This window comes from Zootoca vivipara, chromosome 11, assembly GCF_965207765.1.
Source record: "Zootoca vivipara chromosome 11, rZooViv2.hap1.1, whole genome shotgun sequence".
Classification (NCBI taxonomy): Eukaryota; Metazoa; Chordata; class Lepidosauria; order Squamata; family Lacertidae; genus Zootoca; species Zootoca vivipara.
Window position 1 is genome coordinate 3,084,565 of NC_142594.1, and position 19,716 is coordinate 3,104,280.

Below are 19,716 nucleotides of genomic sequence, written 5' to 3' on the forward strand. Positions count from 1 at the left end.
TAGTATACCTGAAGGAGCGTCTCCACCTCCATCATTCTGCCCAGACACTGAGGTCCAGCACCGAGGGCCTTCTGGCGGTTCCCTTGTTGCGAGAAGCCAAGTTGCAGGGAACTAGGCAGAGGGCCTTCTCGGTGGTGGCGCCTGCCCTGTAGAACGCCCTCCCAACAGATGTCAAAGAGGAAAACAACTACCAGGCTTTTAGAAGACATCTGAAGGCAGCCCTGTTCAGGGAGGCTTTTAATATTTAATAGATTAAAGGTAAAGGGACCCCTGACCATTAGGTCCAGTCGTGACCGATTCTGGGGTTGCGCGCTCATCTCGCATTATTGGCCAAGGGAGCCGGCGTATAGCTTCCAGGTCATGTGGCCAGCATGACAAAGCCGCTTCTGGCAAACCAGAGCAGCACATGGAAACGCCGTTTACCTTCCCGCTGTAGCGGTTCCTATTTATCTACTTGCATTTTGACGTGCTTTCGAACTGCTAGGTTGGCAGGAGCTGGGACCAAGCAACGGGAGCTCACCCCGTCACAGGGATTCGAACCGCCGACCTTCTGATCAGCAAGCCCTAGGCTCAGTGGTTTATTTTTCTGTTGTGTGTTTTATTTTTCTGTTGGAAGCCGCCCAGAGTGGCTGGGGAAACCCAGCCAGATGGGCGGGATATAAATAAATTATTATTATTATTATTATTATTATTATTATTATTATTATTATTATTATATTCTGGACTTCTCTCTGCCACAGACACCCCTTGCTCACTAAGCCCTGTCACCTCTTCAGCTTCTGACACCTCCTTCTCCTTGGCTGTGCCCTCTTCTTCCTCTGACCACTCATCATTGTCTCACCACCAGTCCCCGGGCTCTGAGCATTCTTTCCTTTGGGGTTTTCCAGCTGCTACCTCCCACCATTCCTCCATGTCCAACCAGTCCATGACATAAGCATGCTCATGCCCATGCCCATGTGCTCTCTTTCTTTCTCCCTCCCTCCCTCCCTCCCTCCCTCTGTGTGTGTCGGGAGGGAGATGACAACAGCTCTTGGTGAGAGAGCAAGAAAGCGTCCGTGAGTCCTTTAATACACTAAATTTTTGAAGTTTGGTGACAGTGCAATAAATCGAACTGTCAGATACAGCAGCTTGTGCCCCATGAAAAAGTTGCTCTAATTGAGAATCTTATCCAAAGATATTTTACCACCACCAGCCTGTCAAAATCCCAGTTTATCGCACAGTAAAAATGCCTGCAGTGTAGTAAGACTGCTACAAACTACTGTGAATTCCAGCTCTACCTTCCTTTTGCAGGTTATTTGAAACATTCTGATTTGAGCGCCTTTGAACACTTCACAATGCCAGCGGTTGCAGATAGAATCAGGCACCTACATGTTGTGAGTGCGCGGCTGCCTTATCTCGCCAGTGTAAACTTCATTCATTATAGTGTGCAAGATATTTTTCTAGTTCATTAAAGTGCTCTGAAAACAAGTACAAACAGGTTTTAAGGCTTGAGCTCCACTTTATTATCCTAGTTCTTATTTAATAGTCAAGGGAGGGGAGAGCTGCTTGTTCCCTCCATTGAAACCTGGTTATGTAGCAGCTGGAAAAAACAAATCAGCCTCAAGGAGACTTTCACATGCACAAGCATGTCCAAATCTGACCAGAAAAAATTCCAGTGTTGATACAATGTTGATTATTTTCAGCACACTGTGCTGGGTTGCTTCTAATGCTCTCAGTCTTCAGACCTTAGAGGTATTTCTGGGGGAAAAAATCACAAGCGTTCTGATTGTTTAGCAGTATCTACGTGAATGTTAATTGCATTGCACAGATAAGTTTCATTTTAAAAGTCAGTTAAAGCACCTAGGATTTTTTTCACATTCCATTGCACAGCCAGTGGCATAGTAATAGGGGGGGGGCGGGCAGCAGGCTGGGTGGGGGCAGCAGGCTGGGCGGGGCTGACCACCTCTGACAGCCGCTGCCACCGCTGCCACGCGACGCAGCCATGGAGGAGAAGCCCCAATGCAATCGAGACTGCCTCACTCCGCAGCTTGCATGCGCACGACGGACACCCCACCCCCTGGCGGGGTGCCTTCAGATTTGCCGCCCCGGGCAGCCAGGTTCGCAGCTGTGCACAGCACCAAGGCTTATGTTCAGTTTGGGGCACAGAAACACTGAATAAAAGACTCCTCTTAAGATTGCATAACATACCAAATAGCCTCCACCATTTTTCATGAGAGCAAATACTGTACTTTCACTGCCCATCAGCTTAGGCTGTTTTGAAGCTATGAACAGAGAGCCTGGCCCCCACCATCCAGCCCTGTTGGTGCTGTGATGTCATTCTGCCCAAGGAATTCCAGGTGTGAGCTTGTTTAAATTGTGCTTTTACTAGTTATTGTGAATTTCATTGTTGTAGTGATTTGTTCTGTGCTTTACCTTTTTTATAAAAAAAAAGTGCCCCCCCCCAAATGTGGCTAGCTAGAACATCCAAGAAGGCACTTGTTAAGGTACACTGAGTCTCTATATATAAAATGAATATTATTGAATCAAATTGATGACTGGCTGCTCAGGAAGAGAGTACATAAAAGGCTTAAATATCAAGCACATGGCCACTAGCATTGCCGCCAATACGCTATCTAATGAAAGGAGAATGACCAGGTCCACAATTCTTTCCGTTACCACTTCTGTGTTTTTTAAATTTCATTTGTATCCTGCCCTATCCCCAAGGACTTGAAGGCATCATATATGGATTTCATTCTCAACCACTCTGAGCAAGGAATTTGTTCCACTCATGTCTGGGCAGGAATTTGAAGCCAGAATCCACCAGTAGAAGTCCCTTATGCTAGCCACTACACTACAATGGCAGCATCATCAGACTCTTGAGGTGCCAGCCTTCCCAGCCAGGATGCTTCCAATGCCTGCACACATTTATCACATCCAGGGACAAAAACAAGGACATGCCCACTTTCCTAAGCTTTCATCTATGGTAGACCTCCATACTGATACCTCGCCTTGAGGAAAAAATTAGACTGCATAATTAGCTGATAGACTGCATGAGGCAAGTAAAACAAGGAACTCTGTAACCTCCACTAGGGAACCAGTTCTCAAGATGTATATTGCAGGGGTTCATGGCTCTTATATGCCAGATATAATGTATGTGTTCTCTCATTTTCTCTCCCTCTCCATGGAAGTAGTGGGGGGGGCACTGTCTCCCACAAATCAACTAAATAAATAAAAATAGTTAACTAACTGACCAATTATGTCACAGATAACTCAGTTCTGCCACCCCTAACATAAAGCCTGTCCTCTCAAAAAAAGATTTCTGGCTATGCCCATATCCTTCTCCTTTTTTATTTATTATATTTGTTAGTTTTTTTTCTTTCAAAGTAACCCAAAGCAACTTACATTAAAATCAGTTGTGAACAGTAATAAAAGCCGCAAAACACGGCAGTATATAATAAAAGGCTAAAAACACAGTCAAATGAAAAACCAGGACTACAGGTCCTGTCCCACTAAAAGAGGCAAGAATACTAGCCTTCAATTTAAGGGCCAAAAGTCTGAGTGACATGCTCCACTTCAGTGAGGAAGAGCAGGTTTTCCCAGGGGAAAGGAGTGTGGACGAGCCCTCAGGTCCACAAAAACAGCTTCAACAGGAAGTATGTGGGAGTGGCTATGCCATGGCTCCATAACATATCAAAAGTGGCAATAAAAATAAAAAACTGGTATGAATAGTTTCTGGATATTTGCTGGAAACTACAGACCATGCACCTATTTGTTACTTATGCCATGTTTTTAAACACTGATGAAATAATCTGAAATTTTCAAAGAGTGGGACCTGAAGGTATCATGAATCACCATGAATGTAAAGTTACACCTTACACTGAAGGCTAATGCACACTTCCTTTTGTGCTGTGTCTCTAGGCACAAGTCCAGGCTTTCCAGGTCCATGTCTGAGTGGTGGCTTTTTTTTTGTCACAGCTAATTCCCAAGGAAAATCCACATTCTGTCACTAAATTGGGGCAAACAGCAACCAGGTTTTCCCACAGGTTGCCATTTGCTTTGATTCAGTGGCAAAACGCAGGCGCTCCCAAGGAAAGTGCTGTGATCAAAAAACGAAACAAAAACCACCTTTTGGACAAGGGGTTTTAAAGTGCACATCTGTGCCTAGAACGTGTGGTGCAAAAGGAAGCCTGGATGCGCTCTGAAAAGGGGGGAAATCTTGAAGGCATCCTCTCACTAAGAGACCGATAAAACAGCAGGTGGCATGCAACGCTGTGTTCAGAAAGTGTGCTTGGTTCCAAGACATTTCCTCATAAAAATTCCAAAGTATTTTATTTCCTTTAGGAACAGCAGAGGGAAGGAAAGCAAACTTGGCAGGTACACAGAAGTACGGTACGGTATGTTTGGTAATAGTTAAAAGAAAAGCAACTGAAATAGAAAACATGAGACTCTTTGAGTTACCGTAAGCTGATTCACTGTCATCCAAAGTGTGGTGATATGCCAATTGCTTCCCCGTGTTTTCCTTGTATGTTATCTTCCGATGGAGGAGGAGAAAAGAGCCTGTTGCAAGATTCCAAAAATAGTCAGATCTATGAGACAATTTGCACCAGCTCTCCACATTTTAATCCTTATTATTATTATTATTATTAAAGCCAGCTGTTCTTTCTATAGTCACACCTCATAAAAATGTTTGAGCATGATTCCATTAAAGTGAAGAATTTTTTTCCTCAATCACTTTGATTAAATGGGAAAGACCTGAACACATAAATTAAGATGGACACATTTCCATCACATGACAACAAATTGCTGTTGTTTGCAAATCTCTTCCCTACCATGACTATGTGGCCTCTGATGTGCTATTTTCTTCAGCTTCAGACCTGTCTTCAGTGCAATATTATCACACACAAGCATTCCTTATTTCAGTCCTGTTATGTACTGAGCTGAATCATAGAACAATAGGATCCAGAATCAGCAGTCTGATTGGTCCGCAGGAGCCACCCAATCCAAATTCCAGGTGGAAGTGAATCCGCAACCTGATTGGCCTGCAGGAGCAGCCAATCAGGCGGCTGGCAGAAGTGAATCCGCAACCTGATTGGCCTGCAGGAGCAGCCAATCAGGCTGCTGGCAGAAGTCAATCCACAAACTGATTGGCCCACAGGTGTAGCCCTGAAGTAGCCAATCACGCAAAGCCCATTGTGTAAATAATGTATATAAGCAGATGGTTTTGGGAAAAGGGCATTCTTCTTCTCTTCTCCTTGATGACTATGAGCTGAATAAAGAGCATGAAATTCACTCTCGACTCTGAGTATATTTCAAGTCCAGAGCCACAACAACATTTTCAAAAGCAAAATATAACAGAAATACAGGGAAAGGGTTCCAAGGCAGTCACTATGTTTTATCCAGAGCATGTAGGTTTCTGTTTCTTAATACTTCCAAGAGAAACTTAGCCAAGGTTAGGATAGTATCATTTGACTTATCACCAAGGAGGTACTTAAGGTGGAAGGTTTCAGCTTTGAACAGTTAAATTTACCAATAGGGGTTTAATTAATTTGCTCGCAGTGTGGTAGGATATGCTTCATAGAGTCAACACCCTGAGAGCATAAGCAGATAGATAGGGTATACCAGACTGCTATTTAGCACTTCTGATGGAAATACATTTAGTCTAGCTTTGGTAAATAATTGGTGATAGTTAGGTACAGACAGATTCATGAAATACGATGGTAACTGAAATTCATGTCCATATTGGATTCCAGATGCAAACGTTCACAGGTTACATAGGATCTAGAGCAAAGATCGCTGTGTGAAATATCCCATAACTTCTGCCTCAGGGATTTAAGGGCAATATCATAGCCCAGATGATGTAAAAAGGATGGTGAAAAACCAATCGAGGAGGCTTTTCGGGCCATAGTTTTCAACCATGAGCTGATAGACTCCTCAACGGTTACATATAAAAGTAATCCCTTCCACAGGCCAAATACCGAGATCTTTAGCCAGTATTTCAAGGCATTCACCTATTTCCAACATTAGAATTTTAGGAACACAGTTTGATACCACAGGAACTTAGCTTGGAACCCATGTAACTTAGAAAATAGACCATTGTACCAGATGTTTGAAGCATAAAGGAGTCGGAAAACAGATTTCGCGTTAAAGACCCTTATGGCTGGTGGAACATAGTGACCTCCCTTTGTGAAAAAGAAATGAAGTATAGCAAGTTTGCTCATCTCCGTCTTCTGACATATAGTCTGCCAGTGGCGATTCCAGGTCTTTGTATGGTGAAACAACAGCTCTAGGTACCAGAAGCAATAGTCTGCTCTAGATTATGGCCATCTAGTACCCATTTACAAGGGGAATATATTTTCTAATAGTATCAATATTTACACATTTCTTTCCCACTCTTCCTCCAAGATTGGCGTACAAGTTTTCCCATAACTTTATCCTTACAACAGCTCTGTGAAGCAAATTAGGTCGATAGTAGATGAGTGGCTCAATTAATTAATTAATTAATTAATTAAATTTCTATACTACTCTTCATCCGAGGATCACAGGACAGTTTACAAGTTAAAAACACAAAAATACTTAACATATTAACAAACAAAAAAATCCACCACACACACACAGTTTAAAAGGCCATAGATTGTTTAATCAGCCAAAGGCCTGGGAGAAGAGGAATAATTCTGCCTTGCACCTAAAGATATGTAAGGATGGCACTAGGCAAGCGTTCCTAGGGAGAGCATTCCACAAATGGGGAACCACTGCAGAAAAGGCCCGTTCTAATGTTCCCATCCTCTGGACCTCTCATGGAGTAGGCACATGAAGAAGGGTCTCAGATGATGATCACAGGATCCAGGTAGGTTCATATGGAGAGAGGCGGTCCTTGAGGCATTTAAGGCTATATAGGTCAAAATCAGAACTTTGAATTGGGCTTGTAAACCAATTGCCAGCCAGTGCAGTTGGGCCAGGATCAGTATAATTTGCTCAAGCCATCTTACCCCAGTGAACAACCTGGCCATTGAATTCTGCAGTAGCTGAAGTTTCTGAACTGTCTTCAGAGGCAGCCCCACATATACAGTGGTACCTTGGGTTGAGTACCCAATCTGTTCCGGGGTGCCGTTTGCACCCTGAAAAGTACTTAACCCGAGGGGCACTTTACGCATGCACGAAGCGCGCAGACTGCTTCTGCGCATGTGCGTGTGGCAGAACCCGGAAGTAAACACTTCCGGGTCCGCCGAGTACGCAACCCGAAAGTACGCAACCCGCAGCATACTCAACCCGAGGTATGACTGTAACACATTGCAGTAATCTACCCTAGAGGTTACCAGAGCGTAGATAACATAAATTAGGCCATCGCTGTCCAGATAGTCCCTATCCTGGGCCACCAGCCAAAGCTGATGGAAGGCACTCCAAGCCACCGAGGCCACAGAGCCTCAAGTGACAGCAAAGGATCCAGGAGGCCCCCAAGCTGCATACCTGCTCCTTCAGAGAGAGCGTAACCCCATCAATAGCAGGTAATCTCCCATTCATCCAGTTTAAGGAACCACCTACTAACAGTGCCTCAGCCTCATATGGATTGAGCATCAGTTTGTTGACTCTCATCCATTGCCACACCTACAGAAGTAAAGAAGTAGAGCTGTGTGCCATCAGCATATTGCTGACAACATACTCCAAACCTCTGGATAACCCCACTCAGCAGTTTCATGTGGATGCTAAACAGCATTTTCTCCGAAACCGCTTGACCGATTGTGTTCAAATTTGGACACAACGTTCCAGTCCAATATGCGAGTGTTTGCATAAACTTAGATTACACAGATATGACACCTGTCACAGGTAAAAACATGATTTTGTGCAAAAAATAATAGCGCCCTCCAGTGGAAGTCTAAGGAACAGACTCCATTTGTGTAGTACCACCCCCTACTCCTACTCCTCCTACCTCACCAGGCCGGGCCTTGAAAGCCAGGCCGGGCCCCCGGGTCACCTCCGCCAACTCCGGGGACGACAGGAGAGCCAGGCCGGGGGGCCCTGCCACTACCGCGCCACCACCACCACCGCCACCGGAGTCACGCTGTACCCCGAACCCACCTCCGGTGTCACCTCAAAACCCAGGCCAGACCCTGAGAGCCAACCCAGGCCCTAACCGCCTCTGCTGCCTCCCGCGACGGCGCGAGAGGCGGGCCAGACCCCTCCACTGCCATCCACGCCGTCTCCACAACCACGCCGGGCCTCGAGAGCCAGGCTCCTGCTCACTGGAATCCACCAGGGGAACTGGACAGAACCTCCGCAGATGGTATGTGAGGAGGAGAGAGAGAGGCGTCGGGGTGGGGGTGACGTCACGTGAGGGGATTATGACGTCACCCACCGGGGGAACAGAGGGAGGGGTATTGTTACATCCTACGTCTGTCCAGATAAATGGGGGCCCTGACGGAGCCATGGCAACGCGTGGCTGGGTACAGCTAGTAGGGGATAAAAGCAAACTCTGATAAATCCTACATTTAAGGCTCCACAGGGCTGAAAAGCACTCCCCAAGGGTCACTCTTTGGAAATGATCATCTAAGTAGGACCAGAACCACCACAAAGCAGCGCCACCCACCCTTAACTCATGCAGCTGCTCCCAAGTTTCATGGATTACTGTTTGAACCTAGATCAACCTGATCCTAGCCTAACACACTGACCACAACACTACACTGACTCTCAATATGGAGATAATAAAACTGATTTATTAATTAATTAGCAGGTAGCTGCATGGGCTTGGCCGGGGAGGGGCAAATGAGATGAGCCAGGGTGATTGTTTCCTCAGCACTGAGAGGAGATCACCCTAGAGATAAGGAGGGGAGATAATGAGAAAGAGAAAGCATAGCTGCCAAGTACCCCGTTTCCCCGGGAAACCCCCGTTTTTACTTACCTTTTCCCGGTGGTCCCCCGTATCACTTCGTCTCCCGTTTTTCTCCGTTATTTTCTCCTGCCGGCAGCCATTTATTTTCTTTCCGATTTGCCCTTCTATGGGCACAAAAAATGGCTGCCACCGGCTTCAAAAGTCGCATCTACGCATGTCCAGAAGTGCATAGACACGACTTCCGGTTTCGGCGGCGGCCATTTTTGGTGCCCATAGATGGGTGGTTCGACACTGGAAGTTGCGTTGACGCACTTCCTGACATGCGTACAAGCGATTTTCGAAGCCGGCGGCGGCCATTTTTGGTGCCCATAGAAGGGCAACGCGACACCGGAAGTTACGTCGACGCAACTTCCGGTGTTACACGGCTGCCGGTCCCGGATTCTGCAGTCCGGGACTTGGAAGGTAAGGGAGAAGGTAATGTTTATCACCTCACTCAAGAGCACGTTACAGTAATCTTTAGGGTCAGGGTATATTTAAAACAACAACAACACCAGTTTACATATATATTAGACAAATGCATGGAGGATATGTCCAGATAGTTAGAACTTTCATCCTCAGAGGCATTGTTCCTCTGCCAATGCTGGCGGTGAATAACAGGAGAGGAGCAAGTCTATCTTGTCTCATCAGGGCTGTGTTCTTTCCAGAGACATGTACTTGCTTAGTACATTTATACAGAACTCAAGTTGGTGTGCAGAATGTTCCCAAGAGATTTCCCATCCAGGCACCAGCCAGATCCAGACCTGTTTAGTTTCAGCATGAGTCGGTCAAATTAATTTGCTAAAAAATATTAATCATCACAGAAATACATTTTAACACAAATGATCCCCAGATAATTGTATATCATTTTGTGTGATAAGTCTTTCTCTGACTCGAGCAAACACCAATCTCCAATTGGTGCAAAATTCCAGGGGTTCCAGGTGCTTATCCAAGATTCATTTTCTTCGGAATGAGGGATAATGGAGACATTATCCTGGTTCTGTCTCCCAGCTGCCCAGCCAGCAGTTGGCAGCTTCTAGAGTGTAGATCCACCCCTTGTCTGGCTAGTCCAGCAATTGAGTCCCTGTTGGATCCAGGAATTGGAAGATACTCAGGAATACAGCCTAACCTCCCCCCCCCCCAGAAAAACAACACCACCTCACAACAATCAAAAGGTATCAACCGGTAAGGAAGATAACTTCTCCCTACTGTTAAAAATAAAAAAAAATCCCTGAAGGATCTATTTTTTTAATTTAAAAAATCTGTCTCTAAATTATTATTATCATTATTATTATTATTATCATCATCATCATTATTATTAATACCCTGCCCATCTGGTTGGGTTTCCCTAGCCACTCTGGACGGCTCCCAACATAATATTAATAATGATTAAAAATTAATAATAAAAGCGATAAAAGATTAAACATTAAAAACTTCCCTAAACAGGGCTGCCTTCAGATGTCTTCTAAAAGTCAGGTAAGTTGTTTATTAAGGATTTTGCAAGGGGGCTGTCAGGGCTTGAGTGTGGCTACTCTCGAGTAAAGACTCCAGAGTGCGTCCTGTCTTTAACAGGTTTATTGTGCATAGTATTTACAGTGCAGAGATGCCAAGAAACATGACCTTCTAGTCACTCGCAGAATCCGAGAGTGGACGTTTCCTGTTACGTGACCAGCATAAGAGCTTGGGCAACCTGAAATGCCGCCTCCTCTCCTTACGTTTAGTACCACGCCTTAATTGGGGCAACGGAGGTGGCTGCCCCGTCCCCTCAGCCTGTTGGCCGGGGCGCTGCAAGGGCTCTGTAGCATCGCTGAGCCCTCTCTCCTCCATCCCCCTAACTTCCTCCCCCCCCCACCTGACTGGCTGCTGCTGCTCTCACTGCTGCCACTGGGTGATGTGCTGGTCAGCAGGAGAGGTGGAGGCTCCCTGTACACAGGTCCCTTGACAGGGGCCTTCAGACCATAGCTCTAGCTGTGTGACTAGACCATATTGGGAACAGAATGCTAAACTTTTAGTCTGCTCCAGAATTTCAGAATTTCTGAAATGGCATACAGGTTTCAAACAGTGGCTTTTACAGGGAAGATCATTTGGTGTATGAAACAGCTTGCACAAGGCCCAAATAGTTCTGGTTCTCATCTCTCCTTGGTGTAACATTTCCTGAATAACCTTGCACAACAAACTAGGAATGAACAGTAAGTACTGTAATTGTATGACCAAAGCATGGTAGTTTGGAAAGGGACAGTAGCCCTCCAACACTTGTTGCAGAGTTTAATGAACAACTGAAGCAGAGTTGTTCCCTGGTGATGCCGAGGACAGGAAGAAATTGCATGGTGTTAGCCGAGCAAAAGCCCTCCCAATGTGTTTGAAGATCATAGGTTATTTAAACCGTGGAGATTAAGAAAGCTAAACAGCCCATCTGCATTATTATGCATGGGAGAAGTGCAATGGGAATCGGGGAATAAATATTAAATATTTTAAATAATAATCGTTCTATATAAAGAGTACAAGAGGATAGGCCCCAGCCCAAAAGTACCTACAACCTGAAACTTGCCTTGGGTTTTGTGATGGATGAGAGAAAAACAGAATATAGGTGAAATAAATAAAATATGCAGGAGTAGCACCATGGGCAAAAGTAATAAACAGAGGCAGGAGGAGTAAAGAGGGAAATGATGTGCTATTATTTCAGAGTACATGTGGTTGGGCTTAGTTATAGGCTTAGCTGCCCCTGCTTTATGTGCAAGCTTATTTAGGATGCATGCAGATAAAATTGAAGGGGGGGTTCACATGACCCCTTCCATATTTTGGAACAAGTGAGGGGTGTGCATGTGCAGCCATATGCGCTTGCTCCATGCTGCATCTCCCACCACCCTCCTACAAAGGCTAGCACTGTCCTCAAAATGGTGTGCACCACAGCCACACATCCCACCACTGGTGTACATGGTAAAAAGGCTTCCTCAGCCATAGCATGGGGGGGGGAGAGTTGCCCTGGCTGCATTTTGGGGGGCCTTCAAACCAGACATCCGCACAACAAGGGAAGCTGTGCCCAGGCCCAAATTTTGGGGCTGGTGCGGCAGCTGCTGCAGCAGCAGCTCCTCCTCCTCCTCCTCAGATGGCTAAGAGCTGGCATCCCCAAACTCAGCCCTCCAGATGTTTTGGGACTACAATTCCCAGCATCCCTGACCACTGGCCCTGTTAGCTAGGGATGACGGGAGTTGTAGTCCCAAAACATCTGGAGGGCTGAGTTTGGCCATGCCTGGCTAAGAGGGAGGGGAAGGCTGCAGCAGCCAGCTGGCCACAGCTCCACGCCTGGGTCAGGCTTGAAGCGCCAGAGAGGTGGCGGCAGTGCCCCTTTCCAACAATGAGATCCAGCAACAGCGGCCCAGCACTGCGAGCCAGCTGCAGCATGGGAGTACACTACCCCCTGTGTGCGCGCACACCCACACCCCTGCACTCCCACTGCGCAGGCGCATACCCCTGGCATGCCCCGGGCAGTGATCAGGGACGCACCCACCGCTGATTCAGGCAGCCTGAGGAAGAGCTCTACACACACACGAATGGGTGTGATATTGCTCTTATATGCAGATGGAAACCATGACTTGTCCAGAGTTCTATCCACAGACATCCATACATGCAGAGAGCCCTTTCAATTCCCATGGCATCCAAAAGCTCTGGTGGTAGGGAAACATTTTTGCTGTGTGCAGCAGTGGCAGGAGGTGTGTGTCAACAGGGGGCAGTGGCCTGCACAGCTCTGTGCCCCCCCACCTTACTCATCATTTCAACACAAAGAAAAGCGTGTAATAGGTTGTAAAACTCTCAAAGTGTATCCCTCCGGTGAACTCCCCCAAATGTCCCCTTTTAATAGTCCCCTCTTTTATTTCAGACAAGAATGGAGTTTAAAGGGTTTGCCATGCAAAATCTCTGTTGGTGTTTTCTCACCAAAGAATGCTTGCCCCAAATGCAGACCCTCCAAGTATCCCTATTTTCCAGGGACATCCCTGATTTACAGATACCCTCCTGGTTTCTGATTTGATCCCGGAATGTCCTGCTTTTCCTTAGCACGTCCCTATTTTCATTGGATAAATGTTGGAGGGTATGCAATTATCTGACCCCCACGTTGTCTGAAGGCAAGCATGTTTTTATATATGTTGTAAGCCTCCCAGAGTGGCTGGGCAAGCCAGTAAGATGTGTGAGGTGTTGTTGTTGTTGTTGTTTAGTCGTTTAGTCGTGTCCGACTCTTCGTGACCCCATGGACCATAGCACGCCAGGCACTCCTGTCTTGCACTGCCTCCCGCAGTTTGGTCAAACTCATGTTCGTAGCTTCGAGAACACTGTCCAACCATCTTGTCCTCTGACGTCCCCTTCTCCTAGTGCCCTCAATCTTTCCCAACATCAGGGTCTTTTCCAGGGAGTCTTCTCTTCTCATGAGGTGGCCAAAGTATTGGAGCCTCAGCTTCACGATCTGTCCTTCCAGGGAGCACTCAGGGCTGATTTCCTTCAGAATGGATAGGTTTGATCTTCTAGCAGTCCATGGGACTCTCAAGAGTCTCCTCCAGCACCATAATTCAAAAGCATCAATTCTTCGGCGATCAGCCTTCTTTATGGTCCAGCTCTCACTTCCATACATCACTACTGGGAAAACCATAGCTTTAACTATACGGACCTTTGTCGGCAAGGTGATGTCTCTGCTTTTTAAGATGCTGTCTAGGTTTGTCATTGCTTTTCTCCCAAGACGCAGGCGTCTTTTAAATTCGTGACTGCTGTCACCATCTGCAGTGATCAAGGAGCCCAAGAAGGTAAAATCTCTCACTGCCTCCATTTCTTCCCCTTCTATTTGCCAGGAGGTGATGGGACCAGTGGCCATGATCTTGGTTTTTTTTGATGTTGAGCTTCAGACCATATTTTGCGCTCTCCTCTTTCACCTTCATTAAAAGGTTCTTTAATTCCTCCTCACTTTCTGCCATCAAGGTTGTGTCATCTGCATATCTGAGGTTGTTGATATTTCTTCCAGCAATCTTAATTCCGGCTTGGGATTCATCTAGTCCAGCCTTTCGCATGATGAATTCTGCATATAAGTTAAATAAGCAGGGAGACAATATACAACCTTGTCGTACTCCTTTCCCAATTTTGAACCACTCAGTTGTTCCATATCCAGTTCTAACTGTAGCTTCTTGTCCCACATAGAGGTATAAATAGTAAAAATTTTGTTGTTTAGTCGTGTCCGACTCTTCGTGACCCCATGGACCATAGCACGCCAGGCACTCCTGTCTTGCACTGCCTCCCGCAGTTTGATCAAACTCATGTTCGTAGCTTTGAGAACACTGTCCAACCATCTCGTCCTCTGACGTCCCCTTCTCCTAGTGCCCTCAATCTTTCCCAACATCAGGGTCTTTTCCAAGGATTCTCTTCTCATGAGGTGGCCAAAGTATTGGAGCCTCAGCTTCACGATCTGTCCTTCCAGGGAGCACTCAGGGCTGATTTCCTTAAGAATGGATAGGTTTGATCTTCTAGCAGTCCATGGGACTCTCAAGAGTCTCCTCCAGCACCACAATCCAAAAGCATCAATTCTTTGGCGATCAGCCTTCTTTATGGTCCAGCTCTCACTTCCATACATCACTACTGGGAAAACCATAGCTTTAACTCAACGGACCTTTGTAGGCAAGGTGATGTCTCTGCTTTTTATCATTACGGAATGGGATGTTCTTATTATCATCAGAGAAATGTTGGAGGGTATGCAGATATGTGCAATAATGGAAGTGGGACATAGCAAAAGTGTGAATAGCTGTGGACCAGGATGTCTCCATTTATCGTATCAACACTGAGTTTATGGCCCTCAGCCAGACTGCCTCCCGCAGTTTGGTCAAACTTATGTTCGTGTGCAGCAGTGGTTCAGCATTTTCACAGTACAACCTGAAACTGATGAAAAGGAGAAGTAGGGCTGAGTGCCATCAGTTTACTGATGAAATTGCACCACAAATCTTCAAATGATCTCACTCAGTGGCTTCATGCTAATGGTAAACAGCATATGGGACAACATATAGCCCTGTATTTTGCATTGTTTGTTCATTTATTATTTAAACCATCCCCACCTTTCCTCATATAGTTCGTGGAGGTCTTGTTTCTGATCACACATACAGGACCTGCATGCATATCATTTGAGCACACACAGAATATGTGCTACAAAATGTTTAAAGGTTTGGGAGATGTCCTGGTCTACCAGTATGATCCCACTCTCCACCCCCATGTTAGCTTGCCCTGAGTTCATTGTGTGAAAAGTGCAAATGGAAGGAGAAGAAATGAACCAAAATCCATGATGATTAAAGTCAATAGGGATACTTGAAGAATCTATAGGTAAACACACAGAGGTAAAGGTAAAGGGGCCCCTGACCATCAGGTCCAGTCGTGTCCGACTCTGGGGTTGCGGCGCTCATCTCGCTCTATAGGCCGAGGGAGCCGGCGTTTGTCCGCAGACAGCTTCCGGGTCATGTGGCCAGCATGACAAAGCTGCTTCTGGCGAACCAGAGCAGCACACGGAAACGCCGTTTACCTTCCCGCCGGAGCGGTCCCTATTTATCTACATGCACTTTGATGTGCTTTCGAACTGCTAGGTGGGCAGGAGCTGGGACCAAGCAACGGGAGCTCACCCTGTTGCAGGGATTCGAACCGCCGACCTTCTGATCAGCAAGCCCTAGACTCTGTGGGTTAACCCACAGCACCACCTGGGTCCCTAACACAGAGAAGGAATGACAAAATTAAGAGTATGGCCAGACGTCTGTTTAGCAGCCAAAGGAACAAAGTAACACAAGAACCTGAAGAACTTTAAGAGACAACAGATAGATAGATAGATAGATAGATAGATAGATAGATAGATAGATAGATATACATAAATTAAAATCACCAGCTAGCAAACCGGTAGAAGAAAATATGAGAGACACTCTAAATCAAAATGGAATACTACAAGCAAAGCAGGGCTTCAGGGTGGTATTGAAGAGCCAGAGAAAAACATCTGTAAAGAAAATAATCCTGTTCCACAAAATTCAAGAATAAGAGTTTCCAAATTATCACAGGAACAAAACATCAAGAGGATTAAAAACAAAAACAAAAACCTGCACCCCCGCCATAGATGGGAAATACAGCTGATGTAACTGTCAGAGTTCCAGGTCTCAATCCATGGCAATGCTAAACAAAGGAAGAAATGATTAAACCATGAGCAGAAACAGAATTCCAAACGGAAGAATAATTTAGTGGGACACATAAAACAGTGGGGGGGCGAGGTATATCACCAGCAGAAACAAAATCGGAAGCAGAACTCGAATCAGCCACTAGAGCACCCATCAGAGATGAAGGATAAGATGAACCCATTGCACACATCCACCACTGGCCAAGCTAGAAAACAATGTCCCAAACATTGAATAAGCAGCCTCCTGAGTAGCCCTGGGAAGGCTCCTCCCTCTCCGGTGCTGCAGTTTGCAGAGGTTCCATTCTGGGATGCTGCACGTGTCACTGGGACACCCACAAATGGGGATTCCTCTGTTCTGCCCCCACCTCTTCCCCCTTCATTGCCATTTTTTGCACGAGTGTCAGCAGGAGTGTGCATGAGCATGATGATTGTGTGCAAGTGGGGAAACGCCTGCATAGTAGTTGCTACACAGAGAAGCTGCGAGAAGCTGCAAGTGAGCTTTGCTCCACCCATGAAATCCATCCTACAACACCAGAAAGTAGCCACATCTATTAATTATTCTTTCAAATTACTTTTTTTTACATTTATAACACATCTGCTGTAGTCATGCAACCCTCTGAAACGGAGCGAATTTCATGGCTGAGTGGAGATTTGAACCTGGGTCTCCCCAGTTTTAGCTCCCAGCCCAATTTCACAGTCTGCAATTTGCACTGCAAAAAGGGGGTATTTTGCTACAGCCCTATAATGAACCAAACAATGGGCATTTAGCTCCCCTTCAATGGTGCCCCAAAACTGGCCATCTATGGTGGGTCATCTTCCTCTGGGGCTGGCTCTGATGGCTGGGTTTCTCATAAGCATCTCCTTCCAAAGGTGGCATTATTTCTGAAGTGATGTGAAATATCTATGTTCATAGAACCTTAGAACCTTAGAATTGTAGAGTTGGAAGGGACCATGAGGGTCATCTAGTCCAACCCCCCCTGCAATGCAGGAATCTTTTGCCCAATGTGAGGCTCAAATCCACAACCCTGAGATTAAGAGTCTAATACTTTACTGACTGAGCCATGTTAGACCTGTGATGACTCATTCACATATGCAAGTTATCACATGATGATGTTTCACTCCTCTCTCTGACCAGATACATTTATACAGATTCATATACTGCTTGAAAATTGAACTGTGAGCAGGCAGGCTCACATTACAAGCGGATTACTCTAAGCAACACCTCCACATGATTTTTCCAGCTATTGTAATCATGCCATCAAAACACAAAAGCTAGAAAGAGATGCATCAACAGAACATAATTTTAATTGGCCAAACTTCATGGTGGGCCACCTCTAAAGCAACTTGCCTCCATGCAGTTGGAATTCCATGTCTGCTATGCACTATCTATATCGGATAATAAAAAACAAACACCACAGGGTGGGTTTAGGCCTAAGGAATCTCTAAATTTAAATAACTGCTCATGTGACTGTACCACAAGCGTGACTTAGGAGGCTACTGTGCTGACTTTGAGCGGGGAGGGATCAGTTTGATCTTACAGCTGTTTAATTTAAAAAAGAAGATTCCGTTTGAAGTCTGGGTGCCCAAATCATTTTACTTGCTAAGTTCACAGAGGGTTCCAAGAAAAATAAGAGCCCTGCCAAAGTACAAAGACTTGGAGGGAGTCCCTAAGAAACAGTGCAGAAACAGGAGGCCTGGCAAGTGTGGGCTGGTGATCCTGGGAAAGAAAGCCATTCGTTTATCTAAAGGACAGAGACAGCAGCTCGTTTGAGTTTCTTCAGTAATGAGCTTTCAATACCATTTTAAGCTTCAAAGTAAATAAATTTGTTTGCCTTAATACTTTAGTTGAGATTCCTGCATTGCATGGGGTTAAACTAGATGAGCCTCTAGGCCCCTTCCAACTCTACTATTATGTGATTCAAACAGGCACATATGAAAGGGGACTGGTCTAATCTGGAGACAGAGGCAACACTCTGAACAACCGCAGTACTGTACATTCTAAACATCTCCCTTCTTTGAATCCAGGTTCAGTTTGCTTTGTAGCTAGACTGCTTGTAATCTGACTGCTGAAACAGGCCTTACTTTTGTCCCCCTTTGTGCCATCCGCCACTTACATAAATTTGACACATGCAGCCCAATTTAACCCCCTGCTCCCAAATGAGGGGAAAGGCATGTTGGGGATGTCATGGGTGCTAGTCAATAAGAACCCACCATAAATAGAAATAGAAATACTTTATTGACCCAGGTGGCGCTGTGGGTTAAACCACAGAGTCTAGGACTTGCTGATCAGAAGGTCGGCAGTTCAAATCCCTGCAATGGGGTGAGCTCCCGTTGCTCAGTCCCAGCTTCTGCCCACCTAGCAGTTCGAAAGCACGTCAAAGTGCAAGTAGATAAATAGGGACCGCTCTGGCGGGAAGGTAAACGGCGTTTCCGTGTGCTGCTCTGGTTCGCCAGAAGCAGCTCTGTCATGCTGGCCACATGACCCGGAAGCTGTCTGCAGACAAACGCCGGCTCCCTCGGCCGGCTCCCTCGGCCTATAGAGCGAGATGAGTGCCGCAACTCCAGAGTCGGACACGATTGGACGATTGGTCAGGGGCCCCTTTACCTTTACCTTATTGTCACTGTACCACTTGTTTACAGTGAGATTAAACGAGCCCACCCCCCACAATCTCTTAGATGCTCTGTGTGCTGTCGTACGACCACCAACTCCTACCTAACATCAGCTGCAATGTTGCTATCTTCATAAGTGGCATTTCCCCGAGAATATTTAAGCTTGCCAATCCATTTTTTGCAATTATAGCTCCAGAGCATTGAAATGTACTGAAAAGTTCTGTAGAGGTATATGAAAACAACCTCTGCTACATCTAAATGATATATGACTTCACCCTCAGTGTGAGAAATCAAGGCTGCCTACGCAACTAACCCAACATGTAGCATACAAATATAGTTTTTCTCAGTCCAGAAGCATTCATGCTTGTCCTCAACATTCTGCTTTCAATCTAGATTAATTTTAGATCCTTCACAAGTGTGAGTGTAGTTACTTGATACACGTTTGAAAACCCTCCCCTTGATTACATTATCCATGCCTTTTCCTCCATGCCCCTGGTGAACAAAGAAGATAATGGAAACTGTAATCTTGGGCTGGCTCTAGACATGTCAAAGAAGCAATTCAGTTAAACAGGTTGTAAACTCATACCGGGAAATCCGGTAGGGAAAGATGGGACTCCACAGCGCTATATGCTGTTACAGTGTTATACAGTGGAACCTCGGTTTCTGAACACCTCGGTTTATGAATTTTCGGTTTACGAACGCCGCGGACCCATCTGGAACGGATTAATTCACTTTCCATTACTTTCAATGGGAAAGTTTGCTTCAGTTTATGAACGCTTCAGTTTATGAACAGACTTCCAGAACCAATTGTGTTCATAATCCAAGGTACCACTGTATTGCATATACAATGCCTATAAAATGCTATTTCTTTACCAATCTAGCTGAGTCCTTGGCATATATGCCTACCCACAATGTCACTGAGCAGGTAATTCCCCTCTTCCCATTGCTGGGACTGCCTACATCTCTTTTCAAGAGCTCACACTGCAGGATAATACAGAATCAAACTGCAATGAGCTTTACTTTTCAAATTGAAACCAGTTTGTCAAGAAATATTTTTCAGGGGCAAAAAAACAAAAAAGCAATAGGTCTAGAT

At 45.6% G+C, this 19,716-nt stretch overlaps 1 long non-coding RNA gene across 1 annotated transcript in view; it reads right to left on the bottom strand.

The window, feature by feature from the left end:
• Nucleotides 1-3,487: 3,487 nt before the first annotated feature.
• The window catches only part of LOC118077673 (uncharacterized), a 30,245-nt gene continuing 14,016 nt past the window's right edge, over nucleotides 3,488-19,716 (bottom strand). The window contains exon 2 of the long non-coding RNA XR_004691667.3: nucleotides 3,488-4,536. This is a non-coding gene — a long non-coding RNA (uncharacterized LOC118077673). The remainder of the gene's footprint in view (nucleotides 4,537-19,716) is intronic.